The sequence below is a fragment of the Artemia franciscana genome, chromosome 12 (genome assembly GCF_032884065.1).
Source record: "Artemia franciscana chromosome 12, ASM3288406v1, whole genome shotgun sequence".
Lineage (NCBI taxonomy): Eukaryota > Metazoa > Arthropoda > Branchiopoda > Anostraca > Artemiidae > Artemia > Artemia franciscana.
Genome location: NC_088874.1, coordinates 17533932 through 17551243, shown reverse-complemented (window position 1 = coordinate 17551243; position 17312 = coordinate 17533932).

Below are 17312 nucleotides of genomic sequence, written 5' to 3'. Positions count from 1 at the left end.
TGTTTAAGATTTGGGCGTTGGTTAGGTAATAAGGACTGACCGTTATGTAATTTTACGTGACTTTTTAGAGTTATTAAGGATGACGTAACCTCACGTGGCACACTAAATCTCAGTGGTCCGTAGGGAAACCGAGCTAGTAACGAAGGACAACATACGTGGGCGTTACGTAATGGCGGTGCACACGTGAGTGTTACGTAATGAGAGCGAACACATGGGATGTTACGTAATACTTTAATAGGTGTTTTTTTTCTTCAAGGCGTTTTCTTTTTTCTTCAAGATTTTTGTCTTAAGATTCTTTTTCATCGATACTATTTTCCTCAGGGGACTTATAATACAAAGATTTTTGTCCGCTTTAGGAATCGAATATAAGAACAGAGATTTCCCCAATGGAACGGTGCCTTGGACATCTGGACCACCAAACTGTTCCTATTATTTTGATTTGAAAAATACTTTCAAGTGGAAATGATTCGCTAATGCTACGGATCGCGTGCTTCCAATCCATTCCCCTCGAGAACTTGCAAGTATCCAAATGGTACTGATTATTGGTCTATTAGACACACCTATATATTAAGCAATGATTTACAGGGTATTATTAGGGAGTACCTTAGATTGTTCTTAGCATTTTTTATTAATAAAGTCTTTTACTCTATTGGAACTTAATACGCTATGAGATGTGAAATAAAACCAAGAGTATTCTCATTACTAGAATATGGTACTCCTTCACATATGATCAAAAGTCTATCTTTTCCTCTTCGCTACGCAAAATTTATCGGTTATATTAAAGGCAATCTTGAACCAGTATACCTATGTACACACGGTACAAGATGGATAAACTGCATTAGTAAGATATACTAAAGATTCATCCTGGAACAAGGAATCTAAAGGACAAAGACTTCATTGTACATACAGGTTTTATTAATACACAAATTTACAAAATTATTAAAGCAGATTATTCTTAGGGCACTGAAATCAATATTATACAGGTGGGGAGGGGTTATTTCCCCCCCCCCCCTGTCATCATCACTGAAGCGTTTTCTGACGTTTGAATACTTCGATAGATATTTTTTGTTTGAGCAGCGGGAACAAACCGTTTCACTATTATATTGTGACACTCTACGGCAATTCCTAGCCTGTGACAGTGGCTGGCATATGGCACCCTCTGGTGTGTATTATCACACCTAAAGCCTTTTCAGGCGTTTTCTTACAAAAATATCTGTTTACACTAGAATTGATCATTCAAACTTAAAGGAAAATTCCCAGTAGCGTTTCTTCTTATGACTCCTAGCAATTGACGCCAGCGTGGCACAACGTTGCCCCCCTGATGGCACCCTATTCTACGCATCATCATCAATTGAGGGTTTTCTGCCGTTTGACAATCCTTATAGATATTTTTTAATTGAACAACAGGAACATAACATTTTGTTTTTATATCGTGATACTCATTGGCAATTTCCAGCCTGTGACACTAATGGCTGACATATGTCATCCTTTGGCGTGCATTTTTACACCTAAGGCATTTTTCTGCAATAATATCCGTATATACTAGAATCAATCATTTAAATTTAAAGGAAAATTCCCAATAGTGTTTCTTCTGATCACTCCTGGCAAATAAAGCCAGCGTGGCACAACGCGGCCCCTCGATGGCGCCTTCTGATAACCTTATCATTAACACACATTTAATCGAAATATTCCATACTCACCTTATAAAAATAAGATATAAGTGTTTATCCTTTGAACATACAAATAGTACTGTTTAAAAAGTACAATAAACTAGCTAATGTCAATGACCAACCGTAGATTACCACAGGGCCAACCGCATAAAAAATCATTGAACCAACGGAAGTCGTAGTGGAATTGGAAAAGTGGAATCCGATGCAGAAATGGCGGCTCCAGAACTGACGGAATCGAAAGTGTGGAATCGGTGTCAGAAGTGAGGAAAGTGGAACTGGAAGTGAGTGTACAAGGACTGTCAGAAGTAGGAATGTTAATAGGCGCCATATGCCAGCCATTGAGTGTCACAGGCTAGGAACTGTCATAGATTATCACGATATAAAAATGAAATGCTATGTTCCCATTGTTCAAATTAAAAAAAAATATCTATCAGGATATTCAAAAGTCAGAAAACACTCAAGTGCAGATTACGGGTACCAGAGAGAGTCATAGGGGGGCCATGTTGTGCCACGCTGGATTGAATTGACAGGAGTCATCAGAAGAAACGCTATTGAGAATTTTTCTTTAAGTTTAAATGATCGATTCTAGAGTATTCTGATATTTTTGCTGAAAAATGTCCGAAAAATGCCAGTCATTGAGTGTCACAGGCTGGGTATTGCCATAGAGTCTTACGGTATAATAATGAAATGCTATGTTCCCATTGTTCAGATAAAAAGTATATATCGAGATATTCAAACGTCAGAAAACGCTCAAGTGATGATGACGGGTACCAGAGGCTTGAGTTGCCAGGAGCCATCAGAAGAAACGCCTTCGGGAATTCTCCAGAGTTTAATTGACCGATTCTAGTGTATACAGATATTTTTGTAGGAAAATGCCTTAGTTGCGATAATGCACGCCAGAGGGTGCCCTATGCAAGCCATTTATTGTCACAGGCTGGGAATTACCATAAAGTATCATGATATAATAATGAAGTGCTATGTTCCCATTGTTCAAATAAAAATATCTATCGGGATGTTCAAACTTCAGAAAATGCTCAAGTGATTATAACGGATTCCAGAGGGTACCATCGAGGGCACGTTGTGCCATGCTGGCGTCAGTTACTTGGAGTCCTCAGAAGAAACGCTATTGGGAATTTTGTTTGAAGTTTAAATGATCGATTCTAGTGTAAATGGATGTTTTTGTAAATAAATGCCTTAGGTGTGAAAATGCACGCCAGAGGGTGCCATCAAGCCATTTAGTGTCACATTCTGGGAATTGCCATCGAGAGTCACGATATAATAATGAAATGGTATATTCCCTCTGTTCCAATAAAAAAATCTTGGGGGGGGGGGCATTAAAATATCAGAAAATGCCCGTGATGATGACGGGGCGAAATTCCCACCTGTGAAATCCCCACCAGTACCCTAAAAATAATGTATTTTAATAATGTTTTTAAATTTGTTTATCAATAAAACATGTATTTACCATGAAAAGTCTTTGTCCTTTAGATTCCTTGTTCCAGGATAAATCTTCAATATATTTCACTAATGCAATTTATGCATCTTGTGGCCTATGTACATAGGAATGCTCGTTCAAGATTTCCTCTAATGTAACTGTAAAATTATGTGCACTAAAGAGGAAAAGATAGACTTTTGATCGTGTGTGAAGGTGTACCATATTGGTGTACCATATTCACCTCTGATAGTGCATTCAAGTTCTAATAGAGTAAAAGACTCTATTACTAAAAATGCTAAGAACAACTCTGAAGAATCCCAGAATGTTAACAAACAGGTGTGTCCAATAGACCAATAATCAAGAGCATTGGAATACTTGGGCGCTCTCGAGGGGAACGGATTGGAAACACGGTGTCCAGAGCTTTAGCAAATCATTTCTACTAGAAAGTATTCTCCAAATCAAAATAATAGGAATAGTTTCGTGGCCTTAGAGCCTTACGGGGGAGTCTATATTGAAGTGTTTTTGTCATAAAATTTATTGGTTGAATAAATTGATTTATCGATTGATTGATTAGTTTGCTGGTTCAGATGTCCAAGGCGTCGCTCCATTGGGGCCTTACATTCGATTCCAAAAGCGGAAAAAATCTTTGGGTTATAAAGGTCCCCTAAAAAGACGTCTCGAAGAAAAGAAAATCTCCAAGAGAAAAAATATTGAAGAAAAAAAAAACACCTTGAAGAAAAATAATCCTCAAAGAAAATAAAATCTTGAAGAAAAAATATCGTAAAGTATTACGTAACATCCCACGCACGCGCTGTCATTACGTAACACTTACATGTGCGTCGCCATTACGTAACATCCACTTGTGTATCGTCCTCAGTTACAAACGGGGGGTCTCTAGATTACATCATCCTAAATAAATCTAACAAGTCATGCGAGATTACGTAACAATAAAATAAAAAAATCCATATTACGTGGCAAACGCCTGCATCTTGGAGAAAACACCCCCTATTACGTAAAGTACTTGCATCTTGAAGAAGTTTTTAAAAAAAGTGTCAGAATCGGGATTCGAAGATATAGGGCCCCGCTTAAAACCGAAACCCCCTAACTACTGTAAAATGAATGAGCTTGATAGAGGGTCTGCAGGCCCTCTAATCTTTTTTTGCGCTTAAAAGGGTCCCTAGAACTTTCAAATATGAATTGAATTAACTCCTTCAAAATTTTCAATGATATTTCAAGCTATTATAGAGCGACACCCTATATTACATGTCCTTATGATTTTGTTTACATGCCCTTTTGAAAACCTGCATGTATATAGTTTTTCCCTTAATTGATAGTCTCCCTATGCATTCCCTAAAATTACAGTAACTGTAGTGGAAGCATTAATAGTATGCACATACCATAATGCCTTTTGGCTGGCTCAAAATCGGCCACAACTTACCTTTAAAGGTCTAACTTATAATGCATGCTGTTCTTTAAATACCGCTTTGTCACCTTTTTGAAAATTGGCATGCTCATAGTTTATTTTGATTTAGTTCATCATCCGCCTTAAATATTCCTTAAGAGCTTCATCTTAATACTCTTAGCTTACGTACTAGCAATAGTAGCAGCATGCGCATAGCACCTCCGGTTTATTCAACACACACCGAAAGTTTTCACTTAATACAATCAACCGTTTCTGAAGCATTTCTGATATGTCCTCTTGACAACTTGTGGAGGCATGTTAGGATTCAGTTTAGTTCCATACAGTTTCAATACATTTCAAATTTTTCACTTTAATGCTCTCAGTTTTAATAACAGTAGCAGTAGCAATAGCAGTAGAACTAACAGTATTAGCCTTAGCTTTTTTAGCAGTAGCAGAAGTAGCATGAGTGCAAGCAGTGGTGGATCCAGGGGGGAGACAACGCCCCCACCCAAGATTTTTTCCGGCACCCTCATTCCTTGTTTTTTTCACTTTTTTAGAATAAATTTGTCAATTTGGTCAATAATTGGCACTTTCATCACATTGGATTCCTCCCAAGATTTTGCTCTTTGGTGCCCTTTTCACAGTGGACCTCCCCCAAAATTTTGCTTTAGATATTCCCCAGAGTAGAAGCAGTAGCATTAGGATGCAAATATTTCTTTTGGTTAGTTCAACATTCCCCACAACAATCCCTGTTAGTTTCAACTTCACCCACCAAACTGTTGCTAAGATATTGCTGTTACGCCCTTTTGACAACCTGTATATGCGTAATGATTAAGTTCCCATCTCCTTCCCCCTCCCCCCAAAAAAGAAGAAAATCCTTGAAAATTTCACTTTCATACTCTTAGGCATAGTTGTAATAGTAGTCACAATAGTAGTATTGGTATTACTAGTAGAAGTATTAATTGTAATAGCAGTAGTCTTAGAAGTAGCACTAGTATTAACGTAATGCCTTTTGGTCAATTGAGCATCCCTCTCATCAAGTCCTGGAAGTTTCAACTTAATACAACTAGTCAGTGCTATGACATTGCTGAAATGTCCTTTTGATAAACTGATTCTTCATATACTTCTTGGAATTTTCATCTCAGTTCTGTTAGCCTTACAAGTAGTTGCAATAGAACTAGTAGTAGTAGTAGTAGTAAATGTAGCAGTGATACTTTCTTTTTTATTTAGTTCAATGTTCTCTGAAGGGGTCACCTAAATGCCCTTGGTCTTTTTGGAAAGTGAAGTTCACAATAAATACCTTTCTCACTAAGATATACTATATGTAAACAATAAACGAAATCTCCTTGAAGACAGTGGGAAGGTTGATGTCCCCAAAGGCATAATTACTGGATCTTTCAACAATGCAGAACAAAGTAGCTCTCTTAAAATTTTGAACCAATGTGTTTTGGGGACGGATATGCTTGGGGAGAATGGTTGACCTCCATTCACTTTTGGCTTTTAAAAAGAACTTTAGAACTTCCGATTTCTAATCCAAAGTTTATGCGACCAAATCCGATCCAAAGTTTATGCGACCATCCTTTCCACAAAAAGCTTAAATTATCCGGGCCAAAACTTACAACCATTGCCCCTGGCTCCGGGGGGTTGTTTCCACTACGAAGACATTGCTATATGCTCTTTGAACTATTGTTAAGAAAACGGCTATATCACAATTTCGATCGGATGCGTTTGGGGAAAAGAGAATTTCAGGGAGGAAGGGGGTTAGTTGTCCCCTATCACTTTTGACACTATAAAGGGAACTAGAACTATACATTTCTAATTAAATGAGCTTCCTTTAAAGTTCACAAGACCACTTCTTCCATAAAAGAAAATTATATGCCCCCAAAGCATAACTAGCCACCCTTGCCCCTAGACTCTGAGGGGGTTGTGCCAACCCCAAAGGTCTTGTTATGTGATCTCAGTTATCCGATGTATTTCAGGAAAATATGACATGTGCGGCAGGGGGGTCTTCCCTGTGATCACTTTGAATCTTAAAAAGGGTTCTAGAACTTATGATTACCATTCCAATGAGCCCCCTCCGAAGTTTATACGCCCACCCTTTCTATAAAAGCCTTATAGGCCTCCAGGACATAACTTACAACCGTTGTTGTGAGGAGTGGGGGATTTCAATCCCTAAAAACATAATTTCCTGGTCTTTCAACTATGTTGAATAAAATATTTATCTCAAAATTTCGAATGGATGTGTTTGGGGAAATGATGGGTGTAGGAGGATGGCTGGTTGCCCTTCAATCATTTTCGACTGACTTTTCAATTCCCAATTGGATGACCCCCTTTCGAAGTCTCTACGATAACTTCTTCACGAACTGCCCGGGTCTAACAAAAAAAGAACATCACTGTTGCACACATCGCCGTTTACGCAGGCAGCACTATGGCGCTGCCTATGATAAGAAACTTTTTAAAGTGCTAAGAAACTTCAGCGTGAAGAGAGAGCTATTGAGGGGGGGGGGATAAGATCGTTTAAGTCATTAATTGAAATTCGTAATGGTTTTTTTAAAATCTTGGATTAAGGACCATCAACTTCCGTCTTTCAAGTGATTCAATATGCCGTGAAGCGGTATAATATTTGGAATTGGTAGAGGATTACTAAGTCTGTTTTTCCCTAAACTTTTTCTTCTTTCATAAAACGACCTCACAATGCCATGTATTAACAAAAGGTTTGAACTGCTAGAATCTATGATAGTATTGAAAGGGCAGCGACGGTTTCAATTTGCTCCGAATTTTGCACGCTAAGAACTAAAGGAAGAATACCTTCGATCTTTTTTTTTAATGCAGGTGAAAACTTCTGCTCAGATAAACGATTCTAAGTTTAGAATATTTCTAGTAAGCCGTAAGTTGACAGTATATTCTTGAACCCTAGAACCAATGCCAAATTTTAAGAAAGCCATTTTGTTCAGCATTGTTGAAAGGTCCAAAAACTATGCCTTTGGACATAACATGACTCTCCTTAGCCCTAAAAACAGGTCTAAGGTATAAAATTTGCCCATTATCTACGAATTGTATTTGTTATTGGGAACTATACAGACAATTTCTGGGGGAAGGGATATTGTGCTTGGGATGAGTTTTCATGGGAAGGAATTTTGGGGGAGGGCTGAACTTTCCACGGGAAAATTTTACACTGGAGGGGATTTGAGTTCCAATACGATTTTTTTGTCTTACTTTCTTTTTATAATTGGAATAATTGGAGAAACGATTAGAAATTGGTCTTTTTTAAATGAAAGTATCTTAAGGAGAATCTACCTGGTTGTTTTGGGTTTCTTGTAATAAAAAAGTTTCAATGCTCTTGAATTCTAGTAGCCAAGCCCATGTTTTTCTTATTTTGTTGCAGACTCTTGAACTTTGGCGAATAAAGATGAAAAATTAAATAGGTCAAACCAATGCGAAAGTAGTAAGTTCGATAAACAATAAGCGATCAATTTTATTGGGAGTATTTTCACAATAAAATTGTTATTTATACGTCATGGAAAGGCAGTGTGGTCTTCGAAAACATTTACTTTCAGACAGTTTGTGGTAACAAATTATAAGCAAGAAGTGACTCGGCTCAATAGTGCCCGAAACTTTGAAAAACGGAATTTTGACATGCATAGATACATCAAAAGAATTGGCATATTATTCTGATTCCAAATCATTGCGATTCATTAAGACTAATTTTAGATTTTTGAAAATGGGAGAAAACGCCCTTAAAATTTAAAGAATCTTAATAAAAATCTAATGTGAATCTAATGTGATAAAATTTAAAATCTTATGTGATAAAAATCTAATGAGAATCTTAAGATTGAACTAATGTGAAAACCAAACTGTAGAAGTTTCAAGCTCCTTTCTTAAAAATGTGGAATTCTGTTTTTTCTTCTTTTTTCTGCCAAAAGAAACATCATGGATGCGTATTTGTATTTTTGTTTCTTTTTTTTCCAGTGGTTATAATGTCGACCAAATGATTCTAAGATATACGGAGAGGGGCTCTTTCGAACGTAAATTAAAAGTTTTAGTGTTCCTTTCAAGTGACCAAAAAGATTGAAGGGCAACTAGCCTTCCTCCTACGCCCCTTTTTCCCCAATCGTCCGATCAAGGTTTTGAGATAGCCATTCTATTCGGCATTGTTGAAGGTCCAAAAACCATGCCTTTGGTGATAGCAAGTCCCCTACAGCCCCTGAGGATAGTTCTTTAGGTTGTAAAATCTGCCCAATTTTTACGTATAATATTTGTTATTGGGAAGTATAAAGGCATTTTACGACTGGAGGGGGTTTATTTTGAAATTAGGATGGGGTTCTTGGGAAGAATTGTCTCTGGGGAGGGAAATTTCCGGGGGTATATCCTAGGAGAAACTACACTGGGGGGATTGGACAGGCTTCTTATACAAAATTCTTTTTATTTGTCATATTTTCTCTTTGCCAACTCAATTTTGTGTGTAGATATTTCTCGGAAAAATTTCAGCAGGCTTGGATTTCTGAGGGAAAATTTCGACGAAAGGGGAATTTCCGAAGTGATCGGAAAATGATTAGAACTGAAATTATTTTTCAAACGAAAATATGCTAAGGAGAATATTTAAGGAGCGATTTGTCGTATGAGTTGAAATTATTCAACACATCCGACATTGCAGCAAAACGGATGGTTTTGCGTCGTTTGTCGCACGATTTGTGTCATTTGTCGCATGTCACAGGATTTTGCGCGAATCACAGCAGTGGGAACCAGGGGTAAGGCTAGTTTGGCCAGATGGGACGCATTTGCGCTTTCTGAGCTGATTGCGCATTGGATTTTGTAAGTTGCGCTTTGGATTTTGTGCAGCTCACAAAAATTATGCGCAAAGTGGGTGATGGTATACAGAGGGGCCAACTACCTGACGTGAGATTACGAAGCAAGGAAAGCGAAAGTGCACCATCGATGCATTTTCGCTGCATATTTCTTGGTTGGAGATCGAAATTCTAGCAGTTTTGGCTTAGAAACTCTAGAAATATTTGGTAGTGCAGGCCTGAGTAGAAAAAAAATTATAAAAATGACTAAGTCAGATACATTGTTACCAGATGGAAGCGATTTGTTTGCATTTTGCCTTTCATAAAGCTTGAACTGAGAATTGGCAAAATTCAGGCTTCTTTGACTGATTTCCGCACCAAATTCCAAAATCTGAAGCACGAAAGCATTCTTCAACAGCTTACATGCACTTTTGTCGTCAAAATTTTCTGCGCTCATTCTCTAGGTTGACAAGAAGGATATTTTTATCAGTTCTCTGGTACACCAGAGAATTAAATAAAAGCGAGAACTAGAGAATATATCTAAAAAAAACTTGTGATTATCTAAAGTGGTAGTTTACATTTTTTTTTGAATAGTATACAAAATAATTTCCTATTAACCCTGGGAGTTGTGATTAAACGACTAAAAAAAGATATACGTACTCTGGACGGGGATTTTACAATACAGATTAAATTATACACAACGAGGAAGTTGAATGTACAACTGACAAAGATAACTATTGGATGGGATTTTCTGATGGTGAACAAAAAAGAAATATTTGAAGAACAAAAGAGAAGCATAAACCTTGAAGGTCCCCTCTCCAAAATGTTATTTAGGTAAATGACGCCAAATTCTTCTTCCTTATGCAATGTTTTTGTGAATTTGCAATTCTAAGCTTCAATCAGATGTAAATTCTCAAACTGAGTTACGATTAGTTACTGAATTATTTACGACAACGAAATATTTTCGAACTTTTAGAGTATAAATTAGAACAACAATAAAAACTGGGTAAAAGATAAGAAATTAGACTGGCTGTTACAATTGAAACTATTTTTAAAATTGCTGGCCAAAGGCAATATTCTGAGGTTTTTTCATGGTCACGAACAAGAAGCCAAAGATATACATATGAGACAAAAGTTTTTTTTGGCATGGCAAGGTCCTTTAACGGAACCGTTTGTTATTTTATTTGTGTTTTCCTTTTAATAAACTTTGAATCAGCTTTGTACATTTTTTAATCAACTATGATATTTATCTTTGACTAGCATTCAAAATCTTTACCAAAGTTAGGCAAAAAAAAAAAAAAACAAGATATAAATTTAACTTCTAGGAAACGGCAATCTTTTTTCCATATCACCCAAAGTTTTCTTGAGAATTTCGTCTTCATTTTTATTCTTGTCGGTTGTTTTTTAATGTCATTATACATGTCATTCGTAAGTCTGTTCAGCAGAGCGGGTGCAGCATCAAGGTCCCTGCAGCCCTTTCCCTGGCATTTCTGCCAAAGTCAGATAGTCATGATAGAATTAAGCATTTCAGATGCATCGTGTTTCAAATTCTGTGCTTGACAACATTTATAACAGAAAACACTTTTTTGACGAAGGTGTTAATGATCGATAAGCTTAGGACTAAGAGAGCTTATTGAGTCTTGTGGAATAAAGACCTGCAATTCAGCATGTCTTTGTAGTTGCTAAAGCCAAACCAGAATGATTCTGTGTTTACTAGGATCTTGCCTTGGAATACTTCCACCCGTTCCATCTGAAGCAAGTTTCGACACTGATTTTCCAGTTCACCAAGGTCACGATCTTCAAGAAGAGAAAGTGGCAGCTGTTGAAAGCGTAGCCTCACAGCAGCATTCGGACAAATTTGAGGAGATAAGACTTTAATATTTTTTTAAGATCGTGAGGTTATGGAGAAATTTTTGCAGCGTCTCGGAAGCCACGACTTTCAGAAGGCAATGGCACCTTTGCAGAATCATGTCTTTTCCCAAACTCGACTTTGATGAGTTGTTAAGGGTAGTTTAGAATTTAAATCCAAAATCAACTTCAGCGATAGGCAGATAAATTTAATCAAGGCAAGCTTCTAGACTGAAATTGATTGAGACGCCGTTTTAATGCAAGATTCGTCTCAATAAGATGAGGATAAAAAGTTTGACTTCTTGTAGAAGATGAAATTTTTAGCTGAAGTGTTTTGAAAAACCAAGTTGTTTTTCTGAAATTTGCTTAGAATCAGCTTCAAAAATCGCAAGTATTGCTTATTTGCTTCATCTTCGTGCATGCCGTTCAGGACTGTAAATCGGCCGTGTAAAATCGTTCAGTGATACTTGCTCGCTCAAAATGTGAGGATAGTTAAAGATAAGAACTTAGCATCTTTTCTACCGCTCTATTTCATGAAAGACAGCGAGTGGACGAGAGCTGTACAATGTTCCAATTTTATCTCCCTAACTTAGTAGGGCGTAAACTTTCTGGTGCAGAAGCATATAGTAAAAAGATGACAGTATCTCTAATCCAACTTTTCATATACAAAGATGAAGGGATTAGCAAATACATTTAAATAGCACAAGATCTGGGTTTCCCATCTTTTAACAGAGTCGTGTATATAAAAAATTATGAATGCCAACCATATTGCTCGCTCAATCAACGCCCAACACTGCGCATTTCTTTGCTTGGATCCCTATTTCCTCAAAGAAATCACATATAATAATAATAGCGAATATAAATAACTACCTGTAAAGAATCAAATATGCGGGCAGTAATCCTAAGCCAATTATATTCAACCAGAATTGCTGAAAAAGGAACATATAGATATATGTTAACTGTATAGGACTACAACATTCCATTATCCTCTAGCGTTCTGTCTGGTGACAATATTCTTCTCATCTCTGTTTTGTATTTAATTCCCTTTGCATGGCACTTAAGGTCAACGAAGTGAGTCCTTAAAGTGGATACACCTACTGGGTAGTATGCTGAATTAACATCACTATCAACAGGGTTCAGCCGGTATTTCAGTTCATTCAGCTTTTCCCACGCTTTTCCGGTTTTTTTTTCAAAATTTGCCCACTTTACCGCATCTTGTTTTGCAAACTAACCATAATGCAAGCTTTGACAATTTAAAATTGTTGTCTTCATCTCCACCGCAGAGCCTGGAACACGATATGTCCAGTCACCAAGTCTATTTTTCGCAAAGTCTGTCCTAGACTCTAATTCTGACCACTGCACATCAAGAATGTCTCTTTCCCTTTAGTTTCTTATCAGTATTTCCCAACCAATTTGGTAATCGAACCATGAGTAGTATCAGTGTTCTGACTGAACCACTCAAAGCAACAACAGGATTGTTGCACTCGAGGTTCTTGAGCGTTTCATTTTCTTTGTCAAACCTCTTGGCGATCTGCCTGCAAAGCTCTACATAATATGACCTGCAATTTTTTTCAGAATTCTGCAAGTTTCAGCAAAAAACAACTGTAATAAATGACACCCAGTGTTTTGCCCGTGCTTCAATTCTCTCAGAGGAAAACCTATGCTCTGCAATGTCTGATCTTCCAGGAAGAGTTTCCAAAGCTTCTTCATGTGCAGTCCTTTCTATCACACTGGGCTTCACAAAGCGCTTCAATAGCGAGGTAAATATAGTTTTGGTGCTATTCAGAATACTGTGAATCCGAACTGCTCTGCTCTGAAACTAAAGATTGAGCACATCGTTCTTCTTCAGTGTGAAAGACAGAAAACAAAATGTAAATCGACTGTGCCTTCTCTCGACTAGCACTATCAGTGTCAGCGTTGTTAGATTGGTTACGCGGAAACAAAACCAAGGCGCTCGACTGATCTAAAATCCTGTAAACCGCTGCTTCAAGAGACAGTCATCGTGTTGCACTGATGGACAGCAGCCTGTCTTTGGCAACATGTGTAAGCTCTTGAAACTGTTCATACTCCTTGACCGGTTTTGTAATAAAACCAATATAGTTGAATAGGTCTCTAATAAAGCCTTCCACGCTTTCAGATAAGAGTTTTGAAGCGTGAGAAGAGCACAGTGCCAAGGAGTGACCAGAACAGCCTAAGGTTAACAGGTGAGGCACCTTTTCTTTGAGTATATAATAAATGTTTCCCATACGAATTATTGTGCAATAAGTCAAAAACTTATTATTTATTGTCAATAATTTCTTTTTCTTCTTAAAACTGCATGCCTTGCAAGAGCCATGTAACAGGTAGCATTGCAAACCTGAAAAAAAATGTATAGAAAACTCTCCAGGTAGTATTTTCTAACCATTCAAGTCATTTTTAAGGGTCAAACCCCCCTTGGAGCTACCTATTCCTAAGAATAATTGCAATCAACAGGTTCAATATGACTGGGAACCGCTTTCAGATTTCATAAAACAAACGTGCCATGACGACAGAGGATCTGAAAATAAGAAAACTTTTATCAAGTGGCACCTTCACTATAGGCTATTTTGATACCCTATGTTAGGACCCTTTTTCCATGCACATCAAAATAACAGGCCTAGTGTATGTTTTACTTACATTGGCAGGAAACAGCCATTAGAAAAATCAGTTAAAATTTGTCTGGAGGACTCAATAGTTTGTGGCTTCTGCCCACCCATTTGAAAAAACATAAAATGCTTCATGGGTCAGATTTTCCTCCCCCATGAGGACTTATCACCCCAGTGGGTGCTGTACATCCTTCTTTGTTCAGTTTTTAACCACTTTTGAGCAAAAACTGACAGTGCACCCTTGTGGTTTGAACATATCTATCACTGTATTCAAAACTGTCATTAAAAATAAACTATTGACTGCAAATTTGATTCCTCAATAAAAACGAGATTGGCTGGTTGTCAGATTTTCAAAGCTTCGTGCGATATACTGATGTTGATGAAGAGACGGAAGGGACTGAAAATTAACCCATAGAATAAAAAATATTAATTCAGTCAGATAAAAATGTTCAAATTTTGTCCAACAGAAAGAAACTTGGTACAAAAATCATAAAACATTTTTTTTTCATATTTCTGGCAAATTTACTAAGAAACCTACTTAATTTCAAAGACAGTCAAAAATTTACAAAATTTGACCTTGATTTACTAAATTTACTAGCTCGGGTCCGTTTTTGCTAAATTTAGTAAAATTTTATTAAGTGTGGCAACACACCGTGAAAGCAATGTGCGTTTGTTTACTTGTCCAATGGGATTTTTACTAATCGAGGTTTAACCCCTAAAAGATAGCAACAAATACTTGTCTGGCCACGTGTCAGTTAAAACAGCAAGATTAATTGCAAATAATAACAACATTGGTCACGTGTAATTATTGTTTTAATGATATGTGAAGTTCTGACAAGGAAGAGGCTGGGACTTTGGGCCTGTTTTTAATTTTACAGGCAAATACACCTTCAGCAATTATTTCAGAGCTGGGTAGCCTAATACAATTTGTGTGGCCAGAAGTTTAATTGTAAGATTTCAAATTGTGGTTGTCATTTGCCTTTTTAAGTCATTCCATTCAAGATGTGTTGGATATTTTTTATTGTGATAAATTGTCTTAATGCTCTGAAAAGGGAAAACTATTTCAATTGCATAGGATAGGAAAATTTTGGTAGGCTAATTAATTCAAAGTCCTAAATTAGCCAGGGAAGTGTTTTTCTTTTCACTAAAAAATCATCACGTTCTTTGAACTCCAATTATATAGCCCTGTTTTTGGCCCCCTTGATCCAGTATCCAGTTCCTGATTGTCATTTACACTAAATTTCACTTTTTCTGTTACCTATTTATGTTTGCACCAGTTTTACCATTGGGTAAAACTGGTACAAACAGTATTACTGGCTTTCATATAAGGTGAATATACCACTTGATGCCTTTTTTAATGCTGTTTACAAATATAATAATCGCTTCTACCGCAAGTTCAGATTTAAGCACTTTTTGACCTCTTAAAAATGACCTATATATGGGGTCATTACAAATCTGTAATAATTTAGAAACAAATTTGGGCTATATATTTGCACGTCAGGGGATGGGGGTAAAGTGTAGCATATATTAAATATGTAAACTAACCATTGCTTGAATTTTTTTATGTGTGTGCTGTTGCACTGGTAATTTCTCTTTTCATTAAAATTTGATGTGCACAAACACATTAAAAAAAAAAAAAACAGCAATGGTTAGTTTACATATATAATATATGCTATGCTTTACCCCCACCCCCCTGATGTGCAAATATATAGCCCAAATTTGTTTCTAAACTATTACAGATTTGTAATGACTCCATTTATAGGTCATTTTTAAGAGGTCAAGAGGTGAAAAAGTGCTTAAATCTGAATTTGCAGTAGAAGCAATTATTATATTTGTAAAGAGCATAAAAGAAGGCATCAAGTGGTATATTCACTTTATATGAAAGCCAGTAATACTGTTTGCACCAGTTTTACCCTTGTTTCTTGTTAATATTACTAAGGGGTCATAGTTAAGCACTAGAGAAGTCATTGTTAAATAACATGTGCTTATGTATATATAGCTTTTTGCTACTTATTCTTCTTTGGTTATATAATGCTTAATGTGGTATAAGCCAAGAGAAGGACCTATAGAAGAAAACCTGTTAAAAGAAGATGATTCTTTGTAATTTACATAATAATTATAGCTTTCTACATGCAGCCCTGCTCTACTTTAGCCCCAACCCTCCTAATATGGAAATCTATAGCTGAAATTACATATTTTCTATTGATTCTGCCAATCTATCCCTCAACCCTAGTACCTGTTAATTGAGGCAACTGTGGCAAAACAAGAACTGGAAAAACAAGTAAAAGGTGGCAGAAAACATTGGAAATATATAATTTGGGCTATATGTTTGCAAATTAGGCATGTTAGAGGTGAATTTCTTGTTGTTCATATTTTGATTTACAAATAAAGTGAATATACCACTTGATGCCTTTTTGTATGTTCTTTACAAATATAGTAATTGCTTATTTTGCTAGTTCAAGTTTAAGCACTTTTTGACCTTACTTAACCTAACAAATTTTGGCAGTGAAAAACATTACATTATTTTGTCAAAAATGACCAAAAACACATACCTTAATTGAAAATTTGGCATCAAAGAAGAAGAAATACAGCATAATATTGTAAAATTTATTAATCCAACTTAATTGTGGAAAATCAGTGCTCATAGATTATACAACATGTAAAAAATGGATTAATAATGAAACAGTAAGTTTGAGACCAATGTTTTAAGCTTTCTTATACCCAAAAACTATTTGAGTATACTTTGGTCATTTTCAAGAGCTCAAAAACTTGTACTTGAAGCACTTATTATGTTTATAAAAAATATAAAAAGGCATCAAGGAGTATGTTCACTTTATTTGTAAATCAAACATATGAACAACAAAAAATTTACCAATTATTAGTATAGCTGCACAATTTTCCCCTGGGTATGTAGGCTTAGTGGAAGGTCACTTATACCTGATCATGTCCCTGCTGTTTTTACTTGGTTGAAAAAATCCGAAGAAAGTTCCTATTGAAAAGGAAAAAGATCAAAAGTGAGAGTGAATTTGTCATAGCTTGGAGGTTTGTCCCTTCAGTCTGTTTAAAGAAAACAGATTCATAATTGAAGCTTTGTTCATTTCAATCTTAGGGATGATCTACATTTGTTACACTTAATTAAATGGTTGTAAAGGGATACTTTTATTTATTTGTCTTGTTTGTTTTCTATATAATTTTTTAAATCTTTAAATTGATATACATTTCTTACAAATTAATTAGTCATATCATAGTTCCACTTGCAAGTTTTGACCTACTTTATAACCCTGGTCTCAAAATTGCATATAAATTTAATGAAGCTAGGAAACATAGAACTCCTCTCTGTTTAAAAGAAATTGGATGGACATAGGTAGGTTTTAATACACTAAAGTCCTAGGGCCATGGAAATTAAAACAAAACAATGAAGATTAACTTTAAAATTCTGAACATGACATAAATATAACATTCACAAAGAAAAACCATTCACAAAATTTTACTTTTGTGCTCAGTTGCCAACCTGAGCAATTGCCCTAAATTTTTAAACCTTGCAAAACA